The sequence below is a fragment of the Parasteatoda tepidariorum genome, chromosome 8, assembly GCF_982258835.1.
Source record: "Parasteatoda tepidariorum strain Cologne lab strain chromosome 8, Ptep-v5.0, whole genome shotgun sequence".
Lineage (NCBI taxonomy): Eukaryota > Metazoa > Arthropoda > Arachnida > Araneae > Theridiidae > Parasteatoda > Parasteatoda tepidariorum.
The window spans coordinates 65085748-65104536 of NC_141762.1; the positions used below are offsets into that span (position 1 = coordinate 65085748).

Consider the following 18789-nt stretch of genomic DNA (forward strand, 5'->3'; position numbering starts at 1 on the left):
CAACTTTAAACAAAATCATCACCATTCTAAATATTTATTCGTTTACTTATTGTTACACACAAATATGCAGGCTTCTGTTCCCATTATGAAGTATGATTTACTATAAGCCCTTGTAAAGTTTTAGAACAGATTACTCAAATTAGAATAAGACATTACAAAGATGCATCTAGTGTAATGTGGAGGCGGAGTTAATTCGAATCCAACCGTGACCCAGGATATAAGTTCGTGTTGTCTTTCTCTATCTTGTGCTATTTGCATTTCGATTTGAAAAGGGTATATAAGGCGAACTTTGTAATGAGCACACAAGCCTGCGTTTATGAGCGCAACAATAAATAAATAGATGCATTCAATAAGGTTACGGTGAAATTCAAATCCGCTTATCTCTACGCTTCCATTTTACTATGTTAGGATAGCACCCTGATGCGTAACACTTATGCTATTGATTAAGTTTAGCCTTTTCCAGGCATTTGTGCAGTGCATAAAGTAATAAACGGACCACCATGAATAACTTTTGATCCAATAATCGGATCTTCACATTCTATAATTCAATCGTAAGGGTTTGAAGGGGTGACCTCTAATTTGCTAATTAAATTGTACACATGATATTTTAAGTTACGAAATCATACATGAAAACGTACTATCATTGAATTAACCTGTCTTTTTTTCGGAGGATTCGGATTTCTGACCCCCGGAATATAGGCGGAACAATCAGGAAAATATGGTCCCTATAGTATGGTCAGGAGAGCGGCCAAAGTTTGAACACTTCAATCTTGATTTTACCTTTTACGGATTTCAGTATATCTCGAGAAAATTTTAAGCGAATTGAAAATTTTTTGCACATAATTTAACATTCGTTTATTCAAAGATATTTCCATGCAAAATATAACTTTTAGTAAATATTTATTAATTTTTATTATTTTTTTTTAAATAGTCAAAAAAAGGTATATAAATTTTCACATCATTTTAAAGAATGTAATTTTAAATGACAAAATACAAAATTCAAACAAAATCGATTGAACAATTCCTGAGAAATCAAATTTTATATATGCGACTTTTTAAAACAACTCCATAATTTCTTAAACGCACGTAATTCATACCAAGAATGACACAATACAGACATTGTCCACACAGTATTTTGTTTTCATGAACATGTTTAATTAAATCGGTCGAATAGTTCCTGAGAAATCGAATTTTAAAAATACAGCTTTCTTAAAAAATTTACATCTCAGGAACTATTCGACTGATTTCGTTTATTTTTTTTATTTTGCCATGCAAAATTACAGTCTTTAAAATGCTTCGACTACTATTAAATTTAAAAAAATTTTAAAAAATTTCACAAAACATTATTTTTTTCATCTTAAACAAATTTTATAATTGTGTGCAAAAAAGTTTTAATTCGCTAAAAAATGTTTCAGCAAAATACGCAAGAAATAAAACAAACATTAAGGGGTTCAAACTTTAAATCGCTGTTTTGATCAAACTATGGAGACCATATTTCTCCGATTGCAACTACCCTCTATATTTCGGCGGTTAAAAATCCGAATTCCGTCAAAAGAAAGGTATGTTTATTCTGAGAAGGTACGTTTTTTTTCCGTCTGAATTCGTAACTTAAAATATCATCTACAGTAGATAATTGACGTATTTAAGATCACCCCTTTGAACTATTAAGAATGAGTCCTAGAACCTGAAGATCCTAACATAAAATCAAAAGTTATTCAGGGTGTTCTTTTTTTTTTTTGAGAACTGTTCATGTACAAATGCACATTTTTTAAAGTTTTAAATGTTTAGTGAATGTTAACTTATAACATACATAGGAAAAAATTAATAATTAGCAGGCGAGCAACATAAGTTAACAAGTGTTTACTAAACAAAGTAGAAGTTATCAAACTCAACATTTTTGCGTCATCTCAAATTATATAAATACTGATAAAATTACCAACTTTTGGTTAAACTTACCAAATTTAACCACATTTACTACCAACCAGTGCGGTAATAAAAACAATATTTTATTATTAATTTTACTAAAACGTCTAATGTCCATTTTACCTAGGCTCTTCGATAAAAATTGTCCTGTGTTTAGGTGTTTACCGTATAGCCAGATAAAAGGCAAAGTTTTCCATATTCAATTATTTAATGACCATACTTATTTTCAGAATGTATCGAACCATTTTAAAGATTGACGCGAATAGCAACTATTTATGTCTATCAAATCATACCATATTATTACTATTAAATCATAAATTCCAAATTTGTGAAAGAGCTTTTTAAGTGTCTATTGTATCTTCGTGATTCAGGTTACTTCTTCTTCAAAATAAACATTTATTTTTGGCTACATTTTTAGAAACATTTCAACTCAAATGCTAACCACTGGAATAGAAACCATATATCTCATAAAAAAAAAAAAAATTCTAATTCACTAGAATAATTTTTTTTGGTGTGTCATTCCATATTTAATGTTTAAGACATTTTTAACCTAAGTAAAAAGTAATTTAAGACAGCCATTTTTTTTAAATATTATCTTAAGTTAAAACTTTAAAATGAACTGAAAAACTTCGATCAATTTCAAAACCATAATCTCAAAAATAGAATTGCACTAGTCATATAAAATCAGGCTAACATAAGCATTACTGAAAAATCGACACAATAAGATCAAATAAAAAAAGCAGACGATAATGTTGGAATTTCTCAAAGTTGATTGATTTCACCACTAGCGAATATTGTTAATGTTTTTATTTAATGTTAATTTTTTTGTGATTTGCTTATTTATAATAGCAATCTTGCCGAAGATTTTACATAATATAAATATGAATACTGAAGAAGGAAAAGAATTTTGTGACATTTTAGGAAGCGTATATTATTAAAATTAATAACATAAATGGTTAGATAAACTCAAAAAGTTTCATGACCCTTGTCAATGAACTTCCACGCGTACCCCCTTCGTCGCACAGAGAATATCAAGTCAATAGTCAATTTCACGCCAGGTAGCGGCAAGCATGCTGGCATCCACAGAGTCTATTGCGGTTGTAATTCTGGCTTTTAGATCATCAATGTTCGACACGATCCTCCTGTAAACATTGTCCTTTAATGTGTCTACTACTACAAAAATACAATTTTAAATCACTAGTATATAAGACATGCTAACTCGATTCTATGTTGAGGTACCTTTTGATAGATGAAGGTTGGCATTTTCGATAACTCCGCCCCCACATTGGTGACTTTCAGATGTGATGTGAACATGACTACCTTGACAGAAACTCCCACTTCGAGATGAGCACGCCTGCTTCAGTAGAAAGTCCACATTGTACAGTTGACTTGCTACTTGTGACTGCGACATTATCCACCTCCTCGCGCTGTTGCTACTCAGTCTCGATCACACACAACGTCGGCCTGCTTATATATGTGTGGTGTGGACTAATGCACGACCGAGTCATTGGTCCTTTCTTTTTTACAGAAAAGACAGTCTCACCAGTCGTATACTTAGACATGTTGGAAAACTTCGTATTTCCACAACTAGAAGAGCTTTAGCCACATATCTTTTTGCAACAAGATGGTGCACCACCTCATTGGGGTATCATCGTTCGTAGTTCTTTGAATGACCATTTTCCAGGAAGATGGATTGGGCGAGGAGGTCCAATTCCTTGTCCACCCAGATCACCTGATATAATGCCACTGGACTTTTTTCTTTGGGGATTTATAAAGGACAATGTTTACAGGAGGATCCTGTCGAACATTGATGACCTAAAATCCAGAATTACAGCCGCAATAGCCTCTGTGGATGCCGACATGCTTGCCGCTACCTAGGGTGAAATTGACTATTGACTTGATATTCTCTGTGCGACGAAGGGGTCACACGTGGAAGTTCATTGACAAGGGTCATGAAACTTTTTGAGTTTATCTAACCATTTATGTCATTAATTTTAATCTATCTTTATTATTTTATGAGTTATTAAACATCAAAATGGGTCCGGAACTTTATAAACACCCTGTATATTAGTTTTTGTGATCGTTGCATGCTTATATTTTTGTACACTACACTCTTTCTTTGATTACATAACATTTCGTAAGATATATTTGTGAAGAAAAAAATATTTTAATTTTCTATTGTGTCACCAAAATGAAATAAAATTTGGTACAATATGAAAAAAACAGGATCTCTAAATGGTTTCATATAATTTTCTATAGTACACAAGTTCTTTTATTAATTAAATCTAATTTTTTCAGTGTTTATGAAGCAATTTACTCCTCTTTTTATTTTATTTTATTTTATTTTATTTCATTATCATTTACTTCAGACGTACAAAAATTATAAATCCCATGATAAATGTTTAGAATTGTTTAAAGGTATTTTTTTAAATCCATGTTACATAACAATTCCAGTTAAAGTTTCATCAAGAATGCCTACGCAGTATTAACGTTTTCTAACAGTCAAATTTTACACAAGCGTATTGACAATTTAACTCTAATTTCGCTAAGGCTCAAAAACTAAAGAAAATGAAATCACTTATTTTTACAACGGTAAGTCCAAATCTTTCGATGTTCGTTTTGAAATGTTAAAAAGCCAAACATAATCTGAAATACAAACATTTCTTTTTCCGAAAAGTGAAAAAAAAAGAGAGTAAAAAGAATTAAATAGAGAGAAATGCGAGAAATATTTTCTTTTCAAACCTTTTTCTATTGATTATTTTTTATTGAACTGAGATTAATTTTAGTTTCTTTTAAATCTGAAGAGTAAAATGCATAAATTGCGATCGAATAGATTCTTCAGTAAGAAATGTAAGAGTTTAATTTTCTATATTTAATTTATTTTAATTTTTAAGTAAATAGACTTTTTCATGAATAATTTTAAAGTTTCCTTCTTTGGGAAGTACTAATGTAAGTAAAGTTTTTAAAATGTAATAAGTGTGTATTAGTATCTTTTGTAATTAGTTTTTGCTGGTAAAGTTGATTAATAAATAAGTTTTTGTTTTTCTTTCAAGAAAAATTTTATAAAATAATGCTGAAATTCTCAAAAAAATTTAAAAATAAATTAAAGAAAATAATTAAAAGTATTCTTGTTTATTAAACTGGACTTGTTTTTACCTTTGTCAAGTTCCAAAACTTGTAACAATTGCCGACAGAGGTCATAGCTGGCTGAGAAACTAAACCCCAATGCTTTTAGCTTCTCTTTACATTTAAAGCCCGTGTCTGAAAATTAGCAGAAATTTAAAAGCTGCTATCTACACAAGATAGGTACTTTCCCCGAAGTAATATTTTAAAATAGATCAAATGAAACCGATCCCTAGTCAAAAAAACAAATCGTTCGTAAGATTTTATTTTTTTAAAAAATACAGTTTTGAACTAATTCATTCATCTGGAATTGCTATCAAGACAAGTGAGAGATTTTTTCCAGTAATTCTATGCTAAGTTGTATGAGACTTAATGGAATTCACAGGAATAATATTTCAAAAATCAAAAAATAAAATTGTGTACAAAATGTAGTTTTGTATTTAGACCTATTTAAGTAGCTAACATTGTTAGTTAAATAAATGAGAAATTTGATTTTTATGTACTGTTTTACCTTCTATCTAATAAAATTAAGTCGATATGAGTAGTAGCTCTGAAGTAATGTTTCATGCGGTAATAGACTCAAGTCAAAAATTATAATATTCATAAATAAGCCCTCATTACTGCATAACATTTAACTCTATCGACTGAAGTCGTATAGGTTAAAAATTGTTCTTTGGACATAAATTACAAGTTTCACTCCTATAATAACACCTAAAAATAATAATTTCGAAGAATAAGGGCAGAATGACATTATCCAAAATTGAGCTGTTATAATATCCTTTTTATGAAATTTAAATGCTTACTTCTTCATTGAAGTTTAAAAATTGGCCTAAACCGTATTTTTTAAGATTTTAAAACGCGATGTTTAATTTGTATGTTCCGCACGTTAATTAGAGCAAAAATAGAATTCAACATAGTTCATGATTTTAGATTTTAATATATATATATATATATATATATATATATATATATATATATATATATATATATATATATATATATATATATATATATATATATATATATATATATATATATATATATATATATATATATATATATATATATATATATATATATATATATATATATATATATATATATATATATATATATATATATATATATATATATATATATATATATATATATATATATATATATATATATATATATGGGTGTCATTCTCTCAAAAACAGTCATTTTCATGTCCCCAGTATATTTTATGTTTGTTTTACAGCTTACGAAAAAAAAAATTCAGGGAAAGTGTGCTTCAGAATGCAAGCTAACAAAAGAATAAAAATAAAATTATCAATTTTTATTTTTTATTTATTTTAGGTAATTAAAATATACCAATATGTCATTCCCTCACTTGTCCCCACTGCTGATTTAAAAAAAGAAAAAAATTGTTACTGAAATAAAAAAATTTTTTTTACAAATTCGTGTTTTTTATTTCAGAATACTAAAATATAGAATTCAGAAAATCAATTTTAAATTTAATTTCTGATAAAAATATTAACACAGCACTATTTTAAACTTTGTCCCCATTGTTTCGCGTCATTCCCTCACAACAATGTTCTTATCACCTGCAATCTTCTTAGAATAAAAATATTTTAATAAAAACTTCAGAAGTTAACAACTGGCATCATAGAACAAAATTGCAGTATGTTTCCATCTTCAACTCAAAGAAGCCTTGCTGTGGAATAAATTTGAATGAATCAAACCAGGTAAAATTTTTTACATTTGTCATTCCCTCATGTCATTTTTTAGAGTAAAATAAAATACAACTTCATCGAGAAAGTGGATAATTATATGTTGCTTTCTTGTATGAATATAATTGTATGTGATTGACTTCAGAAATTAATTAGGCCTAACTGTTATTTTTAAATTTTATTGAATTCGTCATTCCCTCACTAGTGTATAAAGTGAGGGAATGACGCTGAAGTGAGGGAATGATTCAAGATGAGTATATTATTAAATTTTTTTTTGTTCAATCGTGCCAGCCAATTTTATTTCCCAAACCTGTAAAAACTATTAAATATATAAGAGTAAATTATTAAAAATTTTAGATATACTTAGTATGTTATTATTTTCAAACTTTAGGTAGATGTAACTTAGATAAAAACATGTATTAAAATAAAATATCATTCCCTCACTATTAGTGTCATTCCCTCACTTTTTAGATAGTGAAAATAATTAATTTACTTATTAATTAATTTGAAAAATAAATTTAAAAATTAATAAATTAATTTATTAAAATAATTTATTTATTTATTAAATTAATTAATTAATTATTAATTATTATAAATTAATTAATTATAAATTAATTATTTAAAAAATTAATTAATTTAAATATTAAGTATATTTTATAGGATATATACTTTCTTTATAATGCCATTACATATTTCTATTAATATAAAAAGTTTCAGAGTTTTTTATTCACTTTACTTTTTCTGGATTTTATGAACTAAAAAATGACAGTTTTCGTGAGAATGACCCATATATATATATATATATATATATATATATATATATATATATATATATATATATATATATATATATATATATATATATATATATATATATATATATATATATATATATATATATATATATATATATATATATATATATATATATATATATATATATATATATATATATATATATATATATATATATATATATATATATAATATATATATATATATATATATATATATATATATATATATATATATATATATATATATATATATATATATATATATATATATATATATATATATATATATATATATATATACACGCATGTGAGCATTATATTTATGTCTATTTATAAGTTTTATAAAAGCTTGAAGCCATGCGTAATGAAGTTAACCTTACTATTATTTCTACATGGACACTTAAAAACTTTCCTAAATTTATATCAAATAACAGCATTCTATAACAATTGCTCATTCGAAAATTATGTTTATCCAGAAAAAAAAGTTCTATTGCACTAATTTGAAAATGGGATTTGATATTATTATAGTTTATTGTCCAAAGCTATTCATTACTAAAGTATATTTTTTTTGTTCTAAAGAAAATAAAAAAATTTCATTTTTGAGTAAACATACAAAATTTACAAAACTTATTTATATTTCCTTCTTTATTATTTATTATTTACATTAGTTTAAAGGTTGGAATCAAATTTTTCTTTTCTCAGTTAGGCTGAAATTTAGCTACTTCCCAGAAAACAAAACAGATCAACCAACCTTTTTTTTTTATCGTATTAATACCTACTTAAAAATTGAGATACATATTGAAAAGGATATTACACCCATTTCACAGTATTGTTTAACAGTTTTATGCAGGTTCACATTTATTTCAGGCACCGTAGTAAAACAATTCGTGAGCATGAGAATATTTTTAATTAATTTGCAAATCGTTGACAAAAACTTTCGCAGTTTTTATGTTACTAATTAAAATGTTTTATTTTTCAGATTACATTGTAGGTAAGAAATAAAAGTATTTTTTAAAACTCTAGAGCAGGGGTAGGCAACGCGGCGCCCGCGGGCGCCATGGCGCCCTCGATCGATTTTTAATCCGCCCTCGCTGGACTAATGTAAATGTTTAATAGCCAGAGCGATTTACTTAACTCTTGTCAAACGGCGATATACAGCAAGTAGTCAGCTGAGTTTAGGATTGTGCATGATTATCTGCAAAATATGCGCCCTCGGTGATTTTCAAATTTAGTATTGCGCCCTTAAGGACAAACAGGTTGCCGACCCCTGCTCTAGAGGGTGTTAAATGTTAAATTTCAGTTCAACTAAATAGTTTAACGAAGACTCGAATTTTTACGAATGGTATTGTTAAATTTAAGTGATTTGTTAAAGTTGAACTTCTTAAAAATTCCTGACGAAATGCATTTTTGTTTATGACCACTTTTTAGGGATTGTTGAATCTTCGATTGCAGATCATTGGGATTCGTCAAAGAAAATCTATAATTATGTTAAATAGAATTAACAAAATACATTTATAAATTAAATTTATTTAAATAGCTGTCCATCCGTTATAAAAGAGATATCTTTACTTAATGGAAGATTGACGGTTACTTATTAACTTCCATATCAAAAAACATTGTATATAATGGCGTTTCAAAATATAAGCAGCTTTAATATAATTCTCTACTTGCATTTCAAGAAGAAGAAAACCTTCCATACCCACACATGTGACCCATGACGTCAACACCAGTTAATCCTTATCAACAAAATGGTGTATTAAAGTTGAGCTAAGTTTCTCTACATAGGTTAGAATGTTAATTAACGAAAAGTTTATTGAATACAGTGCCGTATCGCACATAAAATTAATTGAAATATAATTCTATCTCGTCTATTTCTTTTACTTACTTAGATTTATTATTTGTTTGCGTATTTTATTGTAACTGTGATATATTTTTACTATGAGTACCTGGCAACTTCAATGCATAGTTAGTTTGTATATGTTCCACTTGGATTCGTGTTGTCTTTCTGTTAAGTCTCTTGTGAAAGAATTGAAATCGTTGAGAAATAATTTGAACGTGTCACTTAAGAGAATTGATACTTAACGGGCTTGGCTTACTAGGAATAGAATGGAAAGAACAGTTGCTAACGAAAACAAATGCCACGTTTCAACCACCAATCAGGATCGAGATACCCACACGGTATTTGAACGGTATTAAACTGTCGCAGTTACTTGCAATAATAACTTTGGCAATAGCATAATACAGGTGTATATAGTATTAAGACTTTTAGTTTCGTTTTTGCTTTTAGCCTCAAAAATAATAATAAATTACATAATTTTTGTATTATGATTTCAAAAGTAACTTTTTTTTATTTATTTATTCATTTATTTATTTGAGCAAGATAGATTCTGTAAGAGACATAAAATAGCTCTGGCAAAAAATACTCGATATCTTTATTTAAAGAATACATACATAAACAAATCAATCATCAAAATTATGCACATCAATTAAAATATTCGAATGTTAAGGTTCTAATGCCCAGATGAGTTTTATTTTTATTTTTCAGATTAAATACCATGAAGCCTCATATTATGTCATTAATATTTATTTGTTCTATTACCGATGTTACCTTTTCAAGATCACAGCCACACATTATATTTATTATTATTGACGATTTGGTAGGTATGTGTTACTTTTATTTTGTTTCATAAAACAATTATACATCTATGATATTATATCCACCCCCTGCTTGCTGTCGCCCTAATACTCACGAAAATTGCCATGCAATCTTATATGGTTCGCTGTGTAAACCATGCTCCCTTCTGTCACTAATTAGATAAACTAATTTGAAATGTGTTCTAGAGTAAAATCTTAAAAATTTAAATCAATTTTTAAAATCTTTAAAATTAATTCCTCTTTAAAATAATTTCAATCAATAATAACTTGATGAAAAGAGAGAAAATTATAATCAAATAAATGACATGCAATAGAAAAGTTTCAATAGAAACAAAACGATAACTAAGCTTTTGAGAAACAACAGGCATGGCGGCTCGTCTCCTACGCTTACTTTAAATGTTACATTTTCAAAACCATCTTCTTCTTCTGCTCGAGCTCGCTTTTTTTAATTATGCTTAAAAAGCGTAACAGCACGTCTAATATAGTTTATCTAAAATAAGAACTCCTCCAAACATTCGTCTGGACCTGTGGCGGTGACCATGGTAATGAGGTAGGACTATTTCAAGCAGGGTTGCGGGGTCACTGTTTTGGAGTGGTTTCGGCTAGAGTCGGCGAGAGATAGGGGATCTCTTTGGTTAATTGTGTTAATCTTAGAGTGAAGCTACCCTCCCTTAAATGAGCCATTCTTGTTTCCATAGCACCAGACGGCTTCAGATTTTGTGGGGGAAGAAGTTCTTAGCTTAGACAAACTATACTAACATTTCAGTGAATAGCAATAATGAATAAAATTATTAGATGATATATATAAAAAGAAGGAGAGTGGCCTAAATTGTACGACTTTTCACATTTCAATTTTCATCAGTCATAAATCACTAACAATTACAAATGAAATATTTAATGATACATGCATCCATTATTTATTATATTTCGTCGGTGCAATGCCGTAGTGCTTTCGAGGAAGAAAAATAGGTACTTCAGGAATTTTCTTTGAATATCCAAAAATACCTTTTTGGAAAAAAATATTTATAATAATAATAAACAAATTGAAAACACCGCTATAATTTTCTCAAAATGGCATTCTTCTAAAGGAAAATTCAAATTTAAAAAATTACGTGAGTAAACAAAAACATATACATTTATGTTTACGTTTTTTACTCAGTTTTACCTACAATACGTAAATAAAATAAATTATAAATAAATTATGTAATAACGCAAACAAATATGTAAAACTTAGATGGTTGATAATGTAAGATTGGAGATTCTCATTGGGGATATCTAAAACCGGCAAGCTCAAAAATTGCAAAACTACAGCTGAAAGCACAAATGTGGTTCTGACGGGTCTAATCCGTCAACAATGAAAAATATTTTTGAACAATTTCAATTTATTCCCACAATTTCGATCTAAGACTTCATTTCTTAAGAGTTCATAAAAAATCCAAAATCATGAAATAATAAATGCTGAAGTTTTACTTTTTTTTCCTTTGGTTGTCACTGATTATCATTGTCACTGGAACAAATTATGATGATTTTGCCCTTAGACTTCTTCAAAATAATTAAGATCTGATTAACTTTTATTTCATTTGCTTGAAACTTTAACATATTTTATATTATTGCAGTTTCCATTATCCATAAAATCTTTTTTAAAAAAAACTAATAAAATTCTGTTATATTTAACAAAAAAAAATATCCTAAAAGTCTAAGTGCAGATTAAAAAATTTAAGGACTGAAAAAAAAACAGTACAAAATGTGACACTACAAGTAGCGATAGAAATTAAAGTACATTTTAAAACAAAATCCACTGTAACAATTCCCTACTTTTATTTGTTTTATTTTTTTCAGTCCTTACTATTTTCTTTGTATCGTTGTCCCTTCCTACATTCATACTTATCCACCTTCTTTTTATTTCTATCATTATATTATTTTGTTTGTATTTGTTTGTTCTTACTCTTAGCTCTTCTTTGTTTCCGTATTGTATTTGTTCCTTTTTTTTCTTTTCTTTTAGCCTTATTTCCCTTCATTTCTTCCGTCCATTTTACCACTTTCTTTTCTATATCCATTCCTTCCTCAATTTTGCTACTTTTTTTCCTTCATTTCTTTCTTTTTTAGGTTATCCATGCTTTTTGTTAGCTTTGCTGCCTAAAGTTCGTATACTTCATGATTTATTTGGATCGTAAAAAATCTATTTTTGAATTATTTATCAATAATAATTTAGGGATGGAATGATGTTAGTTTTCATGGATCAAAACAGTTACCTACTCCAAATATTGATGCCCTTGCAAATGATGGTGTAATTTTAAACAATTATTACACGCAGCAGCTATGCCCCCCATCCAGAGGAAGTCTCATGACAGGAAAATATCCTATTCGATTAGGTGAGCAATTTAAATTTTATTTTACTTTAGTTACTGCAATAACCAAAACCAGTCGCTCCTTCTGACCGATTGGCAGCTTACTTATCGCTTAAATGCATATTGTTGCCAAATGTCTGTATTCTATTTCCACTTAATTTTATACAAAAACCTGAGTGTGTGCATTTCCGGACTCACGTTCATAAAAATAGTCAATAAATCATGTGTGAAAGAGGAAAATTGACATTACTTTGAGCTGGTAAGTTTTATTTTTGCAGGAACTTCCAGGTTGCAAAGGTTGTTTCGGGCTAAGTGCATCAAATGCATGGTTGCTTTGTGTCACAATAAAAATCGTTATTGTTTTACTGTATTTCTATCAGAAATAACAAGAAAATACATGTATTAATAAATAATATAATGTATTTATAATACATGAACATTTGTTTACATCTATATGATTTTAGTAATAAACGCATATTGGTGCCAATTTACTGCTTACTTTTTTACAAATAAATTAGCAATGTTATTAACTGGATTTTTTTTTATCCATTTTTACGTACCTTTGACTACATTCTTGTAAAAAAAATACTTTTTAAAAATTCACAAGAAAGTATCAAGCATTGACCTTTATTTTAATAATTGGAATGTTACTAAAACGCTGCATTGTTCAGTCTTGCGCAAAATAGAGAATTATTCATTGATTTTTATGAAATAAAATCTCGCCAAACTGATTATTTTTTAAAAAATTTAATATTTTTTTGAAATATTTAATTTTTTTTTGTGCGTTTAAAAATCCCGATAATTCTTTTCAGGAACTTGCAACATTAGAATAAATTAAAACTTGGCTTCGAGTTGAAGGGACTCTTAGTTTATCGTTTTATATTTGCTTTAGTCAAAGAGCTTTGAAGAACACAATTAGGGACCATTCTTACCATCTCCGATTCAAACACAAATCTGATGCAGTGAGCCCCATAAATGTGTAGAATTTTAAATATTTCGAGATTTAAAATAATTCAGTCAATTCATATTACACCACTGGTATGCTTACAATTTCAACTCTTATACTTTAACGTATAATAATCATGTAAATTTTACAAAATGGTGAATATGTGGAGAATAAAAAAGGTTTTGTTGTTCCGTATAATGTCTACCATAAAATATTTAATCTGACATGTCTAATGCGAAAGTAGAATGTATCTTATTTTGCCAACCATTTTTTATTTCAACTTTGTTAAACCTTAACGAAAACATTTTTTACTATTATGAAATTCAATCTATAAGAGATCCATAAGTTGACACAAAACCAGACTTATGATTTTTACATGGAAATACTCAAACATATAATTTTTGTACACTTCTTGTATTGTTTTTATCTTTAATGTGTATTTTAAAATTAGTCCTACAAATTTTACTTCAAAATTTTTTATTGTCTGTTTCTGTACTAATTATTTTTTTCCTTGCTTTTGAAATTGAATAATAAAAATATTTTTAAACTCTAGTCAAACATACACCGATGTTCAAAATTATGAAAATTTTTAGACTTGGTTGATTACACCAATGCTACTGAACAAATTTTAATGAAATATGAACATAAATAGATAAAACTTGTCATTTAGCTGTTATTACACACACACACACACATTATCATTCATACCTCACTTTCTACTTAAAAAGCATGAAACAGTGGTTAAATAATCAAACAGAAATCAGGTTAATATAGAGTTTAGTTCCCTCTTATAGATCATAGAGACATACCAAGTGGTTTTATGCCGAAAATACAGTTTTACAGTTTCTGTGATAGTTAGTCCCTTTCGTGCAATAACGCTATTTTCAGGCTCTCGTTCATTGTCTAGGGTGCAGGTAACAATCGTCCTTTCTGAAGTATCTCACGCATGCTTTTTAAAATTCAGATCCAGCTAGTCAATTTTTCAGACGAATATTTTTACATTCCAAAAAATAATCGTAATCGTCCATAATCGTTAAGTTCTATACATACTTATATGAAACCAGTGCAAACTATACCCTTGAAAAGGTGAACATTGGACTCCAAGATCTTATACCTACATCACTAAATGTCTTTCAAAAGTATGAAAGGATATATGTAGCCATCCCAACTGATGCATACTCATACCATCATACTTCCGTTACAATAAAAGTCAATCTCTCTTTTATTAAAGGGCCGATAGCAAAGACACTTGTTCTTTCCATACGAAAGTATGTACCACATGATTTTGGCATTCTCTGCCTGTTCTTCATTGTCTTAAAATTCTAGCTTTATGACAACGGAGTTTTGATGGTAAAGATGGACATCGTATTAAACAACGATCTATCTCTTTATGCCTATGGCAGAGGTACTATGAGTGGTAAGAGATGTATGAATAAAGTTTTGGAGCCAAGTTAATCTCTCAAGGGATACAAGAGAAACAGATTGCATGAAAGCACGCATGCACATGTCATCTAGTCGATGATTTCCTGCGAAGAAGATGGATTTGTAAAAGTGATTGGATGGTCCGATCTATAAATCTGCGGTTTTGAAGAGCCTATGTATAAGTTATAGACTTGTCTTTTAGTTACAAAATTGCATTTATATTATCCATTAATGTTTTTTTTTAAATTTCTTTAAGGTCTTCAACATAATGTAATCCTCTCATTTTCTCCTTGGGGTCTCAAGGAAAAAATTTTGCCTCAATATCTACAAGATCTTGGGTACACCACACATGGAGTTGGAAAGGTAAATGGGCTCTGAATTCAGTACTTATTTTTATTTAAAACAGAGCAAAAGAGTTTAAGTTTTAATACATCATAATTGGCATGATATCCAAGAGTTTTCTGTGAAAGACTCCTCCTTTATTTTAAAAATAGAATTGGGTATTAAAAAATTACCGATTATATTAATGATTTTTATTTACTGAGAAAAGGATTAAATAAGATAATTTAGTTCTTAAAAGTTGAGAAATAGGTTATGCATATTTTAGCATGACTTATAGATTTATCGTTGCTACCTACTATACTTTGTTTCATATCTTTATATCTTATTACTTTGTTTTATATCTTTAAAGCTATATTCTAAGTATTTTTATCGGAACTATCTATATTTGGGAAAGTAAGTATGTCATAAAATAATTTAAAATTGCTTATTTCCTAGTGGCATTTAGGATTTTTTCAAAAAAACTATCTCCCCATGAACCGAGGGTTTAATTCTTTCTTTGGATACTGGACTGCTAAAGAGGATTATTTTACCCATTGGGCTCTAGAGGTAAGCTGTTTTATTACTAAAAAAACTTCAATTTAGGTTATGGGTGTCCCAATAAAAGCTGAAAATTGAAAATACTTTCTTTTTATTTTACACATAAATTTTTATTTAACCATAAAATAGCAAAAACTTCGTATGAAGCAACAGTTTTATTGTTTGATTCTAATTTTATATTGGATTATGGTTCATTAGACTGTGGATGATTAATCATTGGACTATTGGACATTAGATGATCAATTCTTCATCAAAATCGAAGTTTCAACAAAGCCAAGGAAAAAATTGCCAAAAATTAGAATTAAAAATTGCCAAATATTAAATTAAAATTAGATAAAAAATTAGCTGCTCCCCCCTCCCTCTTTGTCTCTCTTTTTCATTTCTTTATTTTTTTAGAAGTTTTTTCTCAAAAAATAATACTTAAATTTCTTTTAAAATGTCTAATTTCCGTAAGAGCTTTTAAAATTTGAAAATTATTTATCTGACTGAATCACGATTTACTTATATTTCTTATTATTTACACTATTGTTGATTATTCACTTACATTGTTAGTTATGCCTTACATATAGGCTCTGTAAGTGATTCCTATAATTACATTTTAAAAAAAATTTACTAACTAAATTATTTTCTTTTAAATATTTATATGTTTTCGTTTAAACTTTAAATATTTTCACGTGTTTATTTAGATAGGATTTTTCTTTCTAGTTTCAGCAAAAGGCTCATGGATTAGATTTGCATGATAATAATCTGAATGCCGGGAATTATACTCTGGTATATGCTACGAAATTATTTACTGATAAAGCTAAATCTAAAATTCTAAATCACAATACGTCTGAGGTAAATAGTTATTCATTCCTCCATATTGTATTTAAAAAAAAAAATACTATTACGAGTATCCCAAAAAAGACCAACAGTTTCCAAAATCCATTAAACAACGGAAGTAGCCCGGTAGCAAAATTTCTAAAATAAATCAGTACGATGATCTTCATAAATCTAAATATGCCTGCTACTTAAACGAATTCAAATCGAGATTATTAGAGTATAAATTTCTGCAAATATATATTATATCAAAATTATACGAAAAAATGTGCCGTATAAATTTAAATTAAATTTTATACAATAATATTTGAAAAATAATAAAATTAATCGTTATGCGATAAACACCAATAATCAAGTAACAGAAAAAAATACTTTATGTTTTCTTTTTCGTGGTGTTTTCTCAATTCAGCTTTACAATTTTGATTCTAAACAAGTTTTAAAATGTTTTAAAGCTTTTTTTTTTAAATCTAAGATTAGATTGTGTGGTTAGTTTGCATCTGGAATGTTTTTTACATCAGGCTTAAAAATCAGTTATGAAGGTCGTCAAAAGATAGCTAAAAAACATTTTTTTTTCTCTTGACGTGTTGTCAGAGTTTCCTCATTGTTTTGGCCCTCCAATTGACCACATGGAGCCTTTTTCACGCCAGGCCGAATTCGAACAACTCAAAGGATTCCCTGTTCTTCGCTGATATTGTTCTTTAGGAATCTCATTAGAGCGACTCTCTCTTTTCCGTGAATTATTATACGTTGTAAGTAGATTGTTAAGCATAATTGTAACGAAATAAAAAATGTGACTAAAGGAAAATTTTAACTTTCAACAAAACATAATTTAACAAAATTTTACTTAAAATGTAGAATTATGAAATCGAATTTATTATTATTATTATTGAAAATCAAATTATATTAACTATGAAATTTAATTGATAGCCAAGTACGTATTTGATTCGGTTTATATAATATAGATTGTTGCCATTATATGTTAGTGAGCATATATCCCATTGTATATATCATATTTTGAAATGCAATTAAGTTTTACCTATGTGAAATGAAACAGTTTTCAAAGAAGTAATTGAGACTCTTTTTATTCTTTTTTTCAGCCATTATTTTTATATTTATCTCATTTAGCTCTTCATACTGGTAATTCGTACAGCCCTTTACAAGCTCCTCAAAAATACGTGAAGAGATTTCCACACATAAAAGATCCAAAAAGAAGAGGTTTCGCTGGTAATATTTTAAGTTTTGTTACACCCTTAAAATTTCTATTAAAGTGGCGATGCCACTCTAAAAGTAAAAAAAAAAATATTTTACCTAAAGATATTTTTCTATAGTCTTAAAATAAAATAAAAGTGGTTAAGTTTGATAACTAACAAAAATGTTTCATAAAGCGCCAATTATTTCAAACTTGTTGCATAACTAATTTTAAAAAAAAAATTCTCTAACTAAATATGATACAAGTTCATAATCAATATATTAAATGTTGAAATTTGTAGGCCTTGACCGTCTATGGGTTATCTGTCGTGCCACTGAGTTTAGTTTTTTAGGTATGGTCAAAACTACCAGATTGTGGTAAAATTGACCTTGTATCTGACTCCATGGGAAAACCAAACACATCGGTAATTTTTACGAAGTGCCTTGTTGGTAAAATTAACAATTAAATAGGATTTTATAATGTGGGGGATAAAATTTGGTAACTTTATCACGATGCCTTAAAACCAGCTCTTGCAACGTAACACAGGTTACAAATTTATCCAATGCATTAAAAATAGTTTTAATAATAATGGATAGAAATTCTGTCTATTTTTGGAACTTGAGACCAAGTATCTTTTGAAGGGTTTTATGCGCAACTAGTTAATAACAGAGGTAGCGACAGATATACGCACCTGGGTGAACATGTTTGTTCTGAAACTGCAGGGTCCGTTTCGTAGTAAGAGAAGTGCCCGGCTGTTATTTTTTTTATATCCTGAAAACATGCGTACCTTTTATGGGCAAAAAGGAGTTTGACTCGTTGCTATAGTATGACCAAATCACAGGGAGCTAAATTGAGAAAAAGGTATGGTCAAAACTATTCGGTTTGGGTAAAATTTACCTTGTATCTGGCTTAAAAAATTAACAATTAAATAAGATTTTATAAAGCGTGATAAAATTTGGTAGCTTTATCATGATAC

General features: G+C 28.2%; 1 long non-coding RNA gene across 1 annotated transcript in view; it reads right to left on the reverse strand.

Moving 5' to 3' along the window:
* LOC147806206 (uncharacterized) overlaps window positions 1-18599 on the reverse strand; it is a 42345-nt gene extending 23746 nt beyond the window's left edge. The window contains exon 1 of the long non-coding RNA XR_015435867.1: window positions 18505-18599. This is a non-coding gene — a long non-coding RNA (uncharacterized LOC147806206). The remainder of the gene's footprint in view (window positions 1-18504) is intronic.
* Between the last annotated feature and the right edge of the window lie 190 nt (window positions 18600-18789).